This window comes from Equus quagga, chromosome 13 (assembly GCF_021613505.1).
Source record: "Equus quagga isolate Etosha38 chromosome 13, UCLA_HA_Equagga_1.0, whole genome shotgun sequence".
NCBI lineage: Eukaryota > Metazoa > Chordata > Mammalia > Perissodactyla > Equidae > Equus > Equus quagga.
This window is the reverse complement of record NC_060279.1, coordinates 38,317,264-38,331,237: the sequence shown is the minus strand read 5'-3', so window position 1 is coordinate 38,331,237 and position 13,974 is coordinate 38,317,264.

The following is a 13,974-nucleotide window of genomic DNA, read 5'->3' as shown; positions in this document are numbered from 1 at the left end:
GGCTCCCCTCGGCTCCGCCCCGTGGCCTCATGCTGCAGGCTCCCCTCTGCCCTGTCTATAAGGGCTAGGAGAAGAGGCCCAGACCAGGGTCTACAACTTAACATGGGAGAACTCAGATGAACAGAGATCTTCCTCAAATGCCTCCTAGCCAGGAGCAGATATTGATCATTCGTACCCCCCCCCCCCAACTCCTGATTCCCACCCTATATCCCCTCTACGTTCAATGGCTTCTGTTGCCCCTTCTTACCTCCTGGAGCCCCAGTCAGAATGGACTTTGCTAAGTCCCTTTGGGACTTAGAGATCCGTGACCAAGACTGCTGGAGTCGTTTGCTCCCCTTGGTTGACATGCTTTCAAAGTGTGGGACTGGGGCTGCGGCGACTGTGGAGAGAGGGGGAGAGGATAACAAAACTGCTGGTCTTATCTAAGGGAGCCAGACAAAAGGAAAGGGGCACACCCAGTAGGCTGCTTCTGTCCCCACACAGAGGCCCTCCCCCAGACCTGCTGGCTCTCTGCCCCTGTCTGTTGGCATTTTTCCTCTCTCATCCATTTTTCCTGATAAATTTTCAATCCATTCACATTGTCTGGTCATCAACCTAAATAGAGATTTTTTTTGCCGGTGATGCAGCCCCTTTTTCTTTGTACTTTACTGAAGTTAGTCCTGGGTGAAGCGAGGAAGCAGGGCATTTAGGGGAGAGCCTGGAGCCTGAAGAAATGGGATGGGGAGCACTTTGCCAGTGTGTGGGGATTCTCTGGAAGGACTGTGATAGCCTGACCATCATCATAACATTGGCTCCCATGCTCATTGACCGCTCTTCAATATTTATTGGGCACCTGCTGTGTGCCAGGTCCTGAGGATACAGTGGTGAGCAAAACAGATGGGACGTTTTCCCTTCTATGGAATTTACAGTGTGGTGGGGAGAGAGACTATAAACAAGCATCACACAAATAAATCTATAACTACAAACTTTGTAAGTGCTATTAAGGAATCGATCAAGGAGCTGGAACAGAGAAGCCAATGGGAAGAAGGGAAGGGAATATATTTTAGACGACGTAGTTGGGGAAGCCCTCTTTGAAGTGATCATATTTAAGTCGAGATTTCAAGGATGAAAAGGAACCAGTGAGGACAATTGGAAGCAAGGAGTTTTCCATGGGCTTGGAAATAATGCATGCCGAGGCTCTGAGGAAGAGAAAAGCCCGGTGGTAAGGAGAAGGAAAGCTGCCATGAGTCCATGTGCCCGGAGTAGAGGGGCCTGGTCTGTGGAGAAATTGGAGACTGAAGTAGGGCCATGCAGGACAGTGGGTTTGCCCAGGGAAGTGACAGCCAACTGATGCTTTTGAGCCCTGTGGCTGGCGGTAGAGGATGAGAGTAAGTGCAGGGAGACTGGTGAGAGGTTTCAGGAGTAATCTGGGTGGGAGGTTGATGGACTAGCACAGTGGCAGTGGAGAGAGGGAGGCGGATTTGAGATGTATTTGGAGAAGAGCAGACAGAGTGGAAGGACAGAGAGAAGTGGGGAGACGGAGAGGGAAGCTTCCATCCCCTGAATGGGGATGGCACTGAGGAGTCTGGCTTGAGCAGTTGGGCAGATGGTGCTGCTGCTCAGTGAGACTAGGGAAGAAATAGGTTTGCAGGGGGGATGGGGGACATGCAAGGGTTCAGCGTTAGACAGGCTAAGTTTGAGATGCTAACTAATCATTAAAATCAATAGGCAGACAGTAGGACCTGTTCATTGAGCATTTACCATATGCTGGAGCAGCATTCAATGCCTCATGTGCAGCCTTTGCTTTATCACCATGACAACCTAGAAGGAAGTTTGGCCTAATAGCCTGTTTTACAGCTGAGGGAACTGAGGCCAGCAGGGTGTGTGGGCATCTTCTGTTGCCACTCCAGATCCTTTCTCTACCCTTCTCCACTCTGCTTTGGGGCCAGGAGGCTGAAGGCCTTGCCCCACGGCCTCTGTAGGGCTTGGCCAGTGGAGACGGGCACCAATAGGAGATGAGACAGAGGAGAGGGAGGCTGGGCATTTGCCTGCCCCCTCCCCCGTCAGGTTGCTGTAGGCCCCAGCTCCTGCCTGGGGGCCCTCTCCAGATTCTAGGAACCATTCTCTCTCCATCCCCTGGGATCCCAAGGGTGGTAACTAAGCCCACTGTTCCTAGATCTGGAGTAAGGCCCCATCCCTTGCGGTTTACTAACACCCTGCCCGCACCTTTGAATAGAATCCTGTTATGAAACACTCCTCAAATGATCTCATTTAAGAGAGCCTTCGGTTTCCTGACAAGCCCTGCCTGAGACGCTTGTCTGGGGCTAAAAATCTTGGTGGTGGTGGAGCTGGGATTTGGGCCCAGAGAGTGTGGTTCCAGAGCTTGAGCTGTAACCACCAAGCTCTATTCCTTCCTTCTCAGGACTGTTTCAGTGGAGGAGAAGAGGAGAAGCCTCAGGCTCTGCTTGGAAAAGAAAGAGGTTAGACAATAGGAAGGACTTCCCAAGGTAGAATGAGCTTGGGGTCCTAGGCTCTATGAATAAAAGTTGTAACCAGAAGGAACAAACTTCAGAGACTAGGGACTCAGGCATGGGGGTCGGAGAGGGACACGAGATGTTTAAGTTTGGCCTGGCAATTTTTTTTTTTTTTTTTAAAGATTTTATTTTTTCCTTTTTCTCCCCAAAGCCCCCCAGTACATAGTTGTATATTCTTCGTTGTGGGTCCTTTTAGTTGTGGCATATGGGACGCTGCCTCAGCGTGGCCTGATGAGCAGTGCCATGTCCGTGCCCAGGATTCGAACCAACGAAACACTGGGCTGCCTGCAGCGGAGCACGCGAACTTAACCACTCGGCCACGGGGCCAGCCCCTGGCCTGGCAATTTTGAACTGACTCCAGGACCAGTTGGGCGAACAAGAATCCCAGAATCCCAAGTGGCCAACAGGAGGTGGAGGTTGGTGCCCCAGAGCAGCCCCTGTCCTAGCCAGCCAGGGACAGAAACTGACCAGAAATCAGGTCAAAGAGGAAGAGCAGTCTGGCTGACCCTGGGTCAGTGAGTGACCACGTGAGAGACGGCCTGCCCTTTGTCACAGGGTCAGGCGGCCCTGAGCAGGAGGCCTATGGGTGAGAAAACCGGGAGAGGGACAACAGGCTTCCAGGATCCAGACAGGACGAGAGTGTTCAGCTTTGTCAGGCGAGATCCCTCCCCAGCCCGGCAGATGCACACACTCCCAACCCTCCCGCACATACAGGGCCGCTCGCGGGACGTGGAACACACAAAGACACAGACGCAAGCATGGGTCGAGCCCCCACCGTGTGTTCTGTCCCATGCCGGACTCCGAGGGTGTGAGGTCACCAAGGTCGGGTCCCTGCTCAGACTGGGGAGAGACAGGACGGCCAGCAGTTAGGTTTAATAGAGTGTGTCGTGAGGGGGATGGAGTTGTGTTCAGGATACAGAGGGGCGCCAGGAGAGACTGAGCGTTGTGCGTGAGGGACGAGGTCAGTGTGGCTTCACAGAGGCGGTGACACCAGAGCTGAACTGAGTCAAGGACACGGAGACTGCCCAGTGCTGGGACACGTGTACATGCACATTTGCACCACATGTGCGTGCACACACACACTCCAGTTCCACCCATGCACACACATCCCCTAACCCTAACACGAATACAGAGTCCACACTCATACCACAAGCACACACTCATACAACACACTCACACAATTAGACATAGACACTCCCGAACTTCACACACTTTTTCTCACAGAGACACACACTCATGCACACACACGCACACAAAGTCCAGGCTCCGTCCCCCTTCTTAAGGCCACTGTATTCTGCAAGCCAGGGACCACCCTTCCCGCCTCGCACTGGGGAAAGGGCGGCTGGCAGGCCTGCGAGGGGCGCCCGCGGGCCGCTGGCCAGAGGGCGAGGGCGGGGCGGCTGCGCGGAGGAGGCGCCGCGGCACGCGGAAGCCGGGCGACCGGGAGAGGCACTCGGAGCGTCAGTTTCGTCATCTGCAGACCGAGATAACAAACCTTCGGGAGGAAGTAGTGCGGTAATATACGTGGAAGTGCTGTGAGCGCTGCGCGAACAGAGCGCGCGGAATTGTGGTTGTTCTCCCGCGTGGATCGGTGACTCCTCTCTGACTTCAGTAACCAGAATATCGGGGCTGGGCCTCTGCATCTGTCTTTCCAAAAGTGCCATAGAATTTGTTCAAAATGTATTTACATTTATTTGAACAGATATTTGCATAATATACAAAATTCAGAGGTACAGACTGTGGGTGAAGAGTTTCTCCCTTCCCAGCTTCATCCTGCTTCCCAGACACTCAGTTCCCCCCAGCACGGGACTGAATTTTCTGTGTGTTCTCCCAGCAAAAGACAATGCAGACACAAGCAATATATAACCCTTCCCTTTTGAGGCAAATGTCAGCAGGTACTATACACACCTTCTGTACCCCGCCCCCCCACCCCCGCTTTTCTATTCCACTTAGAGTAGATCTTGGACTCTGCATGTGAAGAGAGGCCTCGATTTTCCTCACAACTTTTGTAACGGACCCCCTGAAATCCATGTATGGAACCCTTCACTTGCAGGGGAGGAAACCAGCCAGAGAGGAGCCGGAGGGAGAGGCCAGTCTGGGCCCAGGTCTCTTTTTCTTTTTTTAAAAATTGTGGTAAAATATACATATGATAAAATTTACCATTTTAACCATTTTCAAATGTACAAGTCAGTGGCATTAAGTACATTCACAGTGTTGGGCAACCATCGCCACTATCTAAGTGAAATAAGCCAGTCACAAAAGACAAATTCTGTGTGAGTCTACTTACATGAGGCACCTAGAGTAGACAAATTCTTAGAGACACAAAGTAGAACAGAGGTTGCCAGCGGCTGAGGGTGTGGAGGGGGCACTGGGGAGTTACTGTTTAATGGTTATAGAGTTTCTGTTTGAGTTGATGAAAGAGCTCTGGAAATAGATAGTGGTGGGCTTTCTTGTCTCCTTCTGTTCAGTTAAATTTAAAATACTCATCAATAGCTACCAAAGCCATTAGATTTGGCACCACTAGAAGTGGACAACCGGGCCTGTGTGCCCCGATACCGTGCCACAGGAAGGACATGCCTCAGAAGAATTCCGATGCTAATGAAGCCTCAAACCTAACGACTGATTTACAGGAAACACAGGGAATAGATAAATGATTAAATGAAAACTGAGGATGCAATCAGCCAAATCCAGAATACGGGCAGTTCTATAAAAAAATGCCCTAGTTTCGTCAGCAATGAAATAGCATGAAAAAAAGGGGGAAGGAGGAACTGTTTATTTAAAAATTATTTAAGACACGTACCAACCAAATGCAACGTGTGGACCTGAATGAGATTCTGATTTGAACAAACCAATTGCAAAATACATTTTTAAGACAATCCAGGAAACTTGAACATGGATTGGACATTGGATAATATTAAAGAATTACTGTTAATTTTGTGTGTTGTGTTGAAAAAATTCCTTGTCTATTAAAGATATATCCTGAGATATTTATGGGTGTAGTGATATTGATGTTGGGGGTTTGATTGAAAATATTCCAGCAAAGGGGCTGGCCCAGTGGCACAGTGATTAAGTTCCTGGGCTCCACTTCGGCGGCCTGGAGTTCGCAGGTTGTGATCCCGGGCATGGACCCAGCACCGCTCATCAAGCCACGCTGTGGTGGCATCCCACATAAAATAGAGGAAGATTGGCATAGAGGTTAGCTCAGTGACAATCTTCCTCACACACACACAAAAGTTCCAGCAAAGAAAGAATGTGGTGTTTGGTGTGAGGAGAAGAAAAGGAGGGTAGTTTGATAAAATCAGATGAATAAAATGTTGACAATTGTGAAAGCCGGTTGACAGTTACATGGGGGTTCATTAGAATAGTTCTCTACTTTTGGTATGTTATAAAAAACATCAAAACAAATTCCATACAAGTTTATTGTTGGGGTAGACCCTGTGCTGTGCTCTGGGTGACAACAACAAATATGTGTCCTGGTCCTCAAAAGGTCCCAAGTGGTGGAGAAGACAGGCAAGAATTCAGGGACTGTATTTAGTGATCAGGGTTACGATGGGGAGATATAGAGGGACACCTAAGTCAGTGACAGAGGGTCTCCTAGAGAAGGACTCAGGCTTGGCCTCTGTAACAAGAGGTCACAGAATACAACAGCTTAAACTAGCCACTGTGCTAATGGTCTGGGGATGCAGCTGAAAGCTGTGATCGCTAGAACGTTGCTTGTACCATATGTGGGAGAATGCCTTCCATGACCCTTTGAGATGCATATTATCTCCATTTTAAGGAGGAGAAAAATGACGTTCCAAGAGGTTAGGGAGGGGGCTGGTGACTCAGTGGTTAAGTTCTTGCACTCTGCTTCAGCGGCCTGGGGTTTGCCAGTTTGGATCCTGGGCAGGGAACTAGCACCGCTCATCAAGCCATGCTGAGGTGGCGTCCCACACAGAAGAAGTGGAAGGACCTACAACTAGCATATATAACTATGGACTGGGGCTTTGGGGAGACCAAAAAAAAAGAGGAAGATTGGCAACAGATGTTAGCTCACAGCCAATCTTCCTCATCAAAAAAAGAAAGAAAGCATAAAACAGTGGGCTAGTGGTCAGCCACCTTAAACAAAAAAAAAGAAAAAGAGAGGCCGGCCCCGTGGCCGAGTGGTTAAGTTCGCGTGCTCCACTTCAGCGGCCCAGGGTTCAGATCCCGGGCGCAGACATGGCGCCGCTTGCTAGGCCATGTTGAGGCGGCGTCCCACATGCCACAACTGGAAGGACCTACAACTAGAATATACAACTATGTACTGGGGGGATTTGGGGAGAAAAAAAATTAAAAAAAAAGGAAGATTGGCAACAGTTGTTAGCTCAGGTGCCAATCTTAAAAAAAAAAAAGAGGTTTGGTAATTAACCCCAAATCATACAACCAATAAGGATTTAAACCAGGTTTTGAACCCAGGACCGGTTGACTGCAAAGCTGTGTTTTTTCCGTGAGTACTTCCGTGAGGCTTCTCGGTGACTAGGGGAGGGCTGGCTGTGAGCACTTTCTCTCTTCCCAGGGACCTAGTGTGTTTAGGAGACCTAGGCCCCCCTTCCAAGTGTTTCCCGGTGAGGATTAGGCTGGGCAGAGGAGAGCCCAGGGACTGTTGTCCCAGCCAGACTGAGCCCAGATTGTCTCAAACTTCCTCTGAGTTCTGTTGGGAAGGTCACTTCCTGGAGGTCCCAGACCGGACTTGGAGAAGTGAGAGGGCTGTGGTTCTGGGAGACACTGCCTCGCCCAGATCAATCCTCTTTCCTTCAACCCCAGGTGACGTCCTCCATTTCCTTCACCTGGAGTTTGCAATGAGCGTGGATTACTAATTCCTTGGATTTAAATGAACTGAATATTTATAAAGACCTTTCCCCTACTTTGCCACTTTTGATTCTCAACTCTGCCCTATGAGTTAATTAGATCGGGCACACATTCATCCTTTGATTTGTTAAAAAAACACACAGAGGTCATCTAAGTATGCTAGTATCCTCAATTTGCATATTTGGAGTCCACTCAGAGCGGTCATGTGGCTTGTTGAAGTCCACCCAGGTGGCATTGAGACTTGAACCCAGGCAGCAACTAGGTCCAGGGAGTTCTACTTAGCTGGGCAAGGATGAAGAAGGACTGAGTCAACAATCAATTTCCCTTCCTGGCCTGTTTCAATTGCTCTTCTCTCTGGTGGTGAACTAGCTGCCAGCTGATCCCTGACTCCCATCAGACCACAGAAGACAAGCCAGGTGGATACTAAATCAGCTAGAAGCCCTTCTCTTGGCATTCTCACTCCTCCTTCGACCCATTACCTGGCAGGCTGTGCCCCTTCCTGAAGTGTCTTCCCCCAGTAGGCTTCCTGCTGCTCCTCTGCATGCCCCTTACCTGTATCCTTTGTTAATTCCCGCCCCCCCCAGCCCCACCCCCGCCCCCAGGCATTAAGTCAGAGAGAGAGAGCAGTGACCCAGGGCCTTGACAGATGGCAAAGGAAGGAAGAGGTGGGTCTGGGGGAAGAATGCACAGGCTCCCGTGGAGGTGTCGTTGCTGAGAAGATGATGCACAGGCTTAAAGGCAGATGAAGTAGGTTCTGGGTGTGGCTCTGACACTGAGCCTGGTGTCAGTCTCCCCACACTAAACCCAGCATTTATGGGGTTAAAACCAAAACACTCATTCCCTGCTTACTCTCTGGCTTCCTGCCTCCAGAATCCGATAACCTCCATGGAGACAGACACCGTCAAGGACAAGCACCTGGACCATCTCCTCCCACAAAGAGATACGGGCTGGTGGGAAAGCTGCTGACCAGCAAGGTCACAAGCTCCCTCCTCTCTGCAAGTGTCTCAAGGCCAAAGACAGGCTGCTGGGAAAGCTCTGACCAGCAAGACCATATGCTCCCCCTCCCCTACCTAAAGCCCCAAATAAAAACCCTTCCTTTTAGCTTTTCAGGGAGTTTGGGATTTTAGCGTTAGCTGCCCTCTCTCCTTGCTCAGCGCTGTGCAAAAATAAAGTTCGTACTTTCTTCCACCACCCCCGGTGTCAGAGATTGGCTTGCTGCGCAACGGGTGAGCGAACTCACTTCAGGTTTGGTAACAGCTCTGCCACTCGAGCTGTAAAGCTTTGACCTGGGCACTTAGGCCAAGTGGGAAATCGTACAGGCGAAAGTTTAATGAGATGATGTGTACATGAAACTGCAGATTTTAGGGTACAGGATGGGGAAACTGGAGTCAGAATTCCCTTTTCTTCAGCTTTGCGCCTTTCCCTAAGCTGTTTTCTAACACCCAAGGTGCCGAAGGCCTGATCTCTAAATTCCTTTGAGGTTTCTATTTTTCCTAATGGACTCCTTCCCCACGGTGGAGGCCGACTGACCTGGCAAACCCAACCCTGCCAAGTGACAGCAATGTCACACTCCCTCACCTGTATTGTCACTGATTGTACAATGACATTTTCCTGGACCTCTCTCTAGTTCCTCTCCAGGTAGGCACAATGACTTTTAGTTTTAATTTTTTTAATTGTAAAATATATATCACATAACATTTAACATTTTAACCATTTTTAAGTGTAAAGTGGCAGTAAGTACATTCACACTGTTGTATAACTACCACCAACTCCGTTTCTAGAACTTCTACAATTTTCTCAAACTGAAAGTCTATATCCATTAAACAATAATTCCGCATCCTCCCTGCCCTCAGCCCCTGGTAAGCACCATTCTGCTTTCTGTCTCTATGAATCTGAGGTACCTCATATTAGTGGAATCATACAGTTTTTGTTCTTTTGTGTCTGGCTTATTTCACTTAGCATAAAATCTTCAAGATCTATCCATGTGGTAGCATGTGTCAGAATTTCCTTCTTTTTAAGGCTGAATAATATTTCACTTTATGTATATAAAACATTTCGTTTATCCTTTCTTCTGTTGGTGAATGCCTGGGTTGTTTCCACCTTTTGGCTATTGTGAATAATGCTGCAATGAACTTTGATGTACAAGTATTTGTTTCAGTCTGTATTTTCAATTCTTTGCGATATACACCCAGCATGGGAATTGCTGGGTGTATGGTAATTCTATGTCTAACATTTTGAGGAGTGGCCAAACTGTTTTCCACAGCGGCTGCACCATTTTTCCTTCCCACTAGCAAGATATGGGGATTCCAATTTCTCTACATCCTCACCAAGACTTGTTATTTTCAGGTTTTGTTTTTTTTACTATAGCCATCTTACTAAGTACAAAAGTGGTATCTCATTATGGTTTTGATTCTTTTTTCTGAGGAAGAGTATTCCTGAGCTAACATCTGCTGCCAATCCTCCTGTTTTTGCTGAGGAAGGCTGGCCCTGAGCTACCATCTGTGCCCATCTTCCTCCACTTTATATGTGGGACACCTATCACAGCACGGCTTGCCAAGTGGTGCCGTGTCCACACCAGGGATCCGAACCGGCGAACCCCAGGCCGCTGAAGCCAAATGTGCGCACTTAACCACTGCGCCTCCAGGCCTGCCCTATGGTTTTGATTTTTATTTTCCTAATGACTAATGATGTTGAGCATCTTGTCATGGGCTTACTGGCCATTTGCACATTTTCTTTGGAGAAATGTCTACTCAAGTCCTTTGCCCATTTTCTTTTTCTTTTTTTTTAAAATTATTTATTTATTTTTTTATTGAGTTAATGATGTTACAATCTTGTGTGATTTCAGTTGTACATTAATGTTTCTCATTTGTGTTGTAGGTGCACCATTTCACCCTTTGTGCCCACCCCCCACCCCACCTTTCCCCTGGTAGCCACTAATCTGTTCTCTTCGTTCACATTTTTAAATTCCTCTTATGAATGGAGTCATACAGAGATTATCCTTCTCTAACTGGCTTATTTCACTTAACATAATTCCCTCAAGGTCCATCCATGTTGTTGCAAATGGGATGATTTTGTTCTGTTTTGCAGCTGAGTAGTATTCCATTGTGTAGATATACCACATCTTCTTTATCCATTCATCTGTTGATGGGCACTTAGGTTGCTTCCATGTCTTGGCTATTGTAAATAATGCTGCAGTGAACATTGGGGTGCATAGGGCTTTTGGGATTGCTGACTTCAAGCTCTGTGGATAGATACCCAGTAGTGGAATGGCTGGATCGTATGGTTAGTTCTATTTTTAATTTTTTGAGGAGTCTCCATACTGTTTTCCATAGTGGCTGCACTAGTTTGCATTCCCACCAGCAGTGTATGAGGGTTCCATTCTCTCCACAACCTCTCCAACATTTGTTACTATTAGATTTAGATATTTTTGTCATTCTAATGGGTGTAAGGTGATATCTCAGTGTAGTTTTGATTTGCATTTCCCTGATGATCAGCGATGATGAGCATCTTTTCATGTGCCTACTGGCCATCTGTATATCTTCTTTGGAGAAATGTCTGTTCATGTCTCCAGCCCATTTTTTGATCGGGTTGTGTGATTCTTTGTTGTTGAGTTGTGAGAGTTCTTTACATATTATGGATATTAAGCCTTTGTCAGATATATGACTTGCAAATATTTTTTCCCAGTTAGTGGGTTGTTTTTTGTTTCAATCCTGTTTTCATTTGCCTTGAAGAAGCTCTTTAGTCTGATGAAGTCCCGTTTGTTTATTCTTTCTATTGTTTCCCTTCTCTGAGAAGACATGGTGTCCGAAAAGATCCTTTTAATACTGATGTCAAAGAGTGTACTGCCTAGGTTTTCTTCTAGAAGCCTTATGGTTTCAGATCTCACCTTTAGGTCTTTGATCCATTTTGAGTTTATTTTGGTGAATGGTGAAAAAGAATGGTCAATTTTCATTCTTTTACATATGGCTTTCCAGTTTTCCCAGCACCATTTGTTGAAAAGACTTTCTTTTCTCCATTGTATGCCCTCAGCTCCTTTGTCAAAGATAAGCTGTCCATAGATGTGTGGTTTTATTTCTGGGCTTTCAGTTCTGTTCCATTGATCTGTGCACCTGTTTTTGTACCGGTACCATGCTGTTTTGATTACTGTAGCTTTGTAGTGTGTTTTGAAGTCAGGGATTGTGATGCCTCCCATTTTGTTCTTTTTTCTCAGGATTGCTTTAGCAATTCGGGGTCTTTTGTTGCCCCATATGAATTTTAGGATTCTTTGTTCTAATTCTGTAAAGAATGTCATTGGGATTCTGATTGGGATAGCGTTGAATCTGTAGATTGCTTTAGGTAGAATGGGCATTTTAACTATGTTTATTCTTCCAATCCATGTACATGGAATGTCTTTCCATCTCCTTATGTCGTCATCCAATTCTCTCAGAAAAGCCTTGTAATTTTCATTATATAGGTCCTTCACTTCCTTAGTTAAATTTACCCTGAGGTATTTTATTCTTTTTGTTGCGATTGTGAATGATATTGTGTTCTTGAGTTCTTTTTCTGTTAGTTCGTTGTTAGAATATAGAAATGCTACTGATTTATGCAAATTGATTTTATACCCTGCAACTTTGCTGTAGTTGTTGATTACGTCTAAGAGTTTTCCAATGGATTCTTTGGGGTTTTCTATATATAAGATCATGTCATCTGCAAACAGTGAGAGTTTCACTTCTTCCCTCCCTATTTGGATTCCTTTTATTCCTTTATCTTGCCTGATTGCTCTGGCTAGGACCTCCAGTACTATGTTAAATAAGAGTAGTGATAGAGGGCATCCTTGTCTCGTTCCTATTTTCAGGGAGATGGCACTCAGTTTTTGCCCATTGAGTATGATGTTGGCTTTGCGCTTTTCATATATGGCCTTTATTATGTTGAGGTAGTTCCTTTCTATGCCCATTTTGTTCAGAGTTTTTATCATAAATGGCTGTTGGATCTTGTCAAATGCTTTCTCTGCATCTATTGAGATGATCATGTGGTTTTTATTCCTCAGTTTGTTGATGTGGTGTATCACGTTGATTGATTTGCAAACGTTGAGCCATCCCTGTGTCCCTGGTATGAATCCCACTTGATCATGATGTATGATTCTTTTGATGAATTGCTGAATTCTGGTGGCCAAAATTTTGTTTAGAATTTTTGCATCTATGTTCATCAGTGATATTGGCCTGTAGTTCTCTTTTTTCGTGGCGTCCTTGTCTGGCTTTGGTATCAGTGTGATGTTGGCCTCACAGAATGTGTTAGGAAGTGTTCCATCCTCCCTAATTTTTTGGAATAGCTTGAAAAGGATAGGTATTAAATCCTCTCTGAAAGTTTGGTAGAATTCCCCAGGGAAGCCATCTGGTCCTGGGGTTTTATTCTTTGGCATGTTTTTGATTGCTGTTTCAATCTCTTTCCTTGTGATTAGTCTGTTCAAATTGTCTGCTTCTTGAGTGAGCTTTGGGAGATTGTAGGAGTCCAAGAATTTATCCATTTCCTCTAGGTTATCCATTCTGTTAGCATAGAGTTTTTCGTAGTATTCTCTTATAATGTGTTGTATTTCTGCAGAGTCTGTTGTTATTTCTCCTCTTTCATTTCTGATTTTGTTTATTTGAGCTTTCTCCCTTTTTTTCTTTGTAAGTCTGGCTAGGGGTTTGTCAATTTTATTTATCTTCTCAAAGAACCAGCTCTTTGTTTCATTGATCCTTTCTACCGCCTTTTTCGTTTCAATAGTATTTATTTCCGCTCTGATTTTTATTATTTCTCTCCTTCTGCTGACTTTGGGCTTTATTTGTTCTTCTTTCTCTAGTTCAGTTAGGTGTAGTTTAAGATTGCTTATTTGGGATTTTTCTTGTTTGTTAAGATGTCCTTTGCCCATTTTCTAACTGGGTTGGTTGTATTTTTGTTGTTGAGTTTTTTAAAAATATATTCTGGATATTAAACCCCTGCAGATGTATGATTTGTGAATATTTTCTCCCATTCTGTAGGTTTTCTTTTCATTCTCCTAATAGTGTCCTTTAATGCACAAAAGTTTTAATTTTGATGAAGTCCAATTTATCTATTTTTTCTTTTGTTGTTTATGCTTTTTGTGTCGTATTTAAGGATCCATTGCCAAGTCCAAGGTATGAAGACTTACTCCTATGTTTTCTTCTAAGATTTTTGTGGTTTTAGCTTTTATATTTAGGTTGTAATCCATTTTGAGTTAATTTTTGAATATGGCATGAGGTAGGGGTCCAACTTCATTATTTTGCACATGGAAATCCAGTTTTCCTAGTACCATTTGTTGAAGAGACTGTTCTTTCCCTACTGAGTGGACTTAGTACTTTTGTCAAAATCCTATTGGCCGTGGATGTATGAGTTTATTTCTGGACTCTCAATTCTTTTCTTTTCTTTTCTTTTTTGAGGAAGATTAGCCCTGAGCTAACATCTGCTGCCAATCCTCCTCTTTTTGCTGAGGAAGACTGACCCTGAGCTAACATCTGTGCCCATCCTCCTCTACTTTGTATGTGGGACACCTGCCACAGCATGGCTTGCCATGTGGTGCCATGTCTGCACCCAAAATCCAGGCCCAAGAATCTGGGCAGCCAAAGTAGAACATGTGCACTTAACCACTGTGCCACCA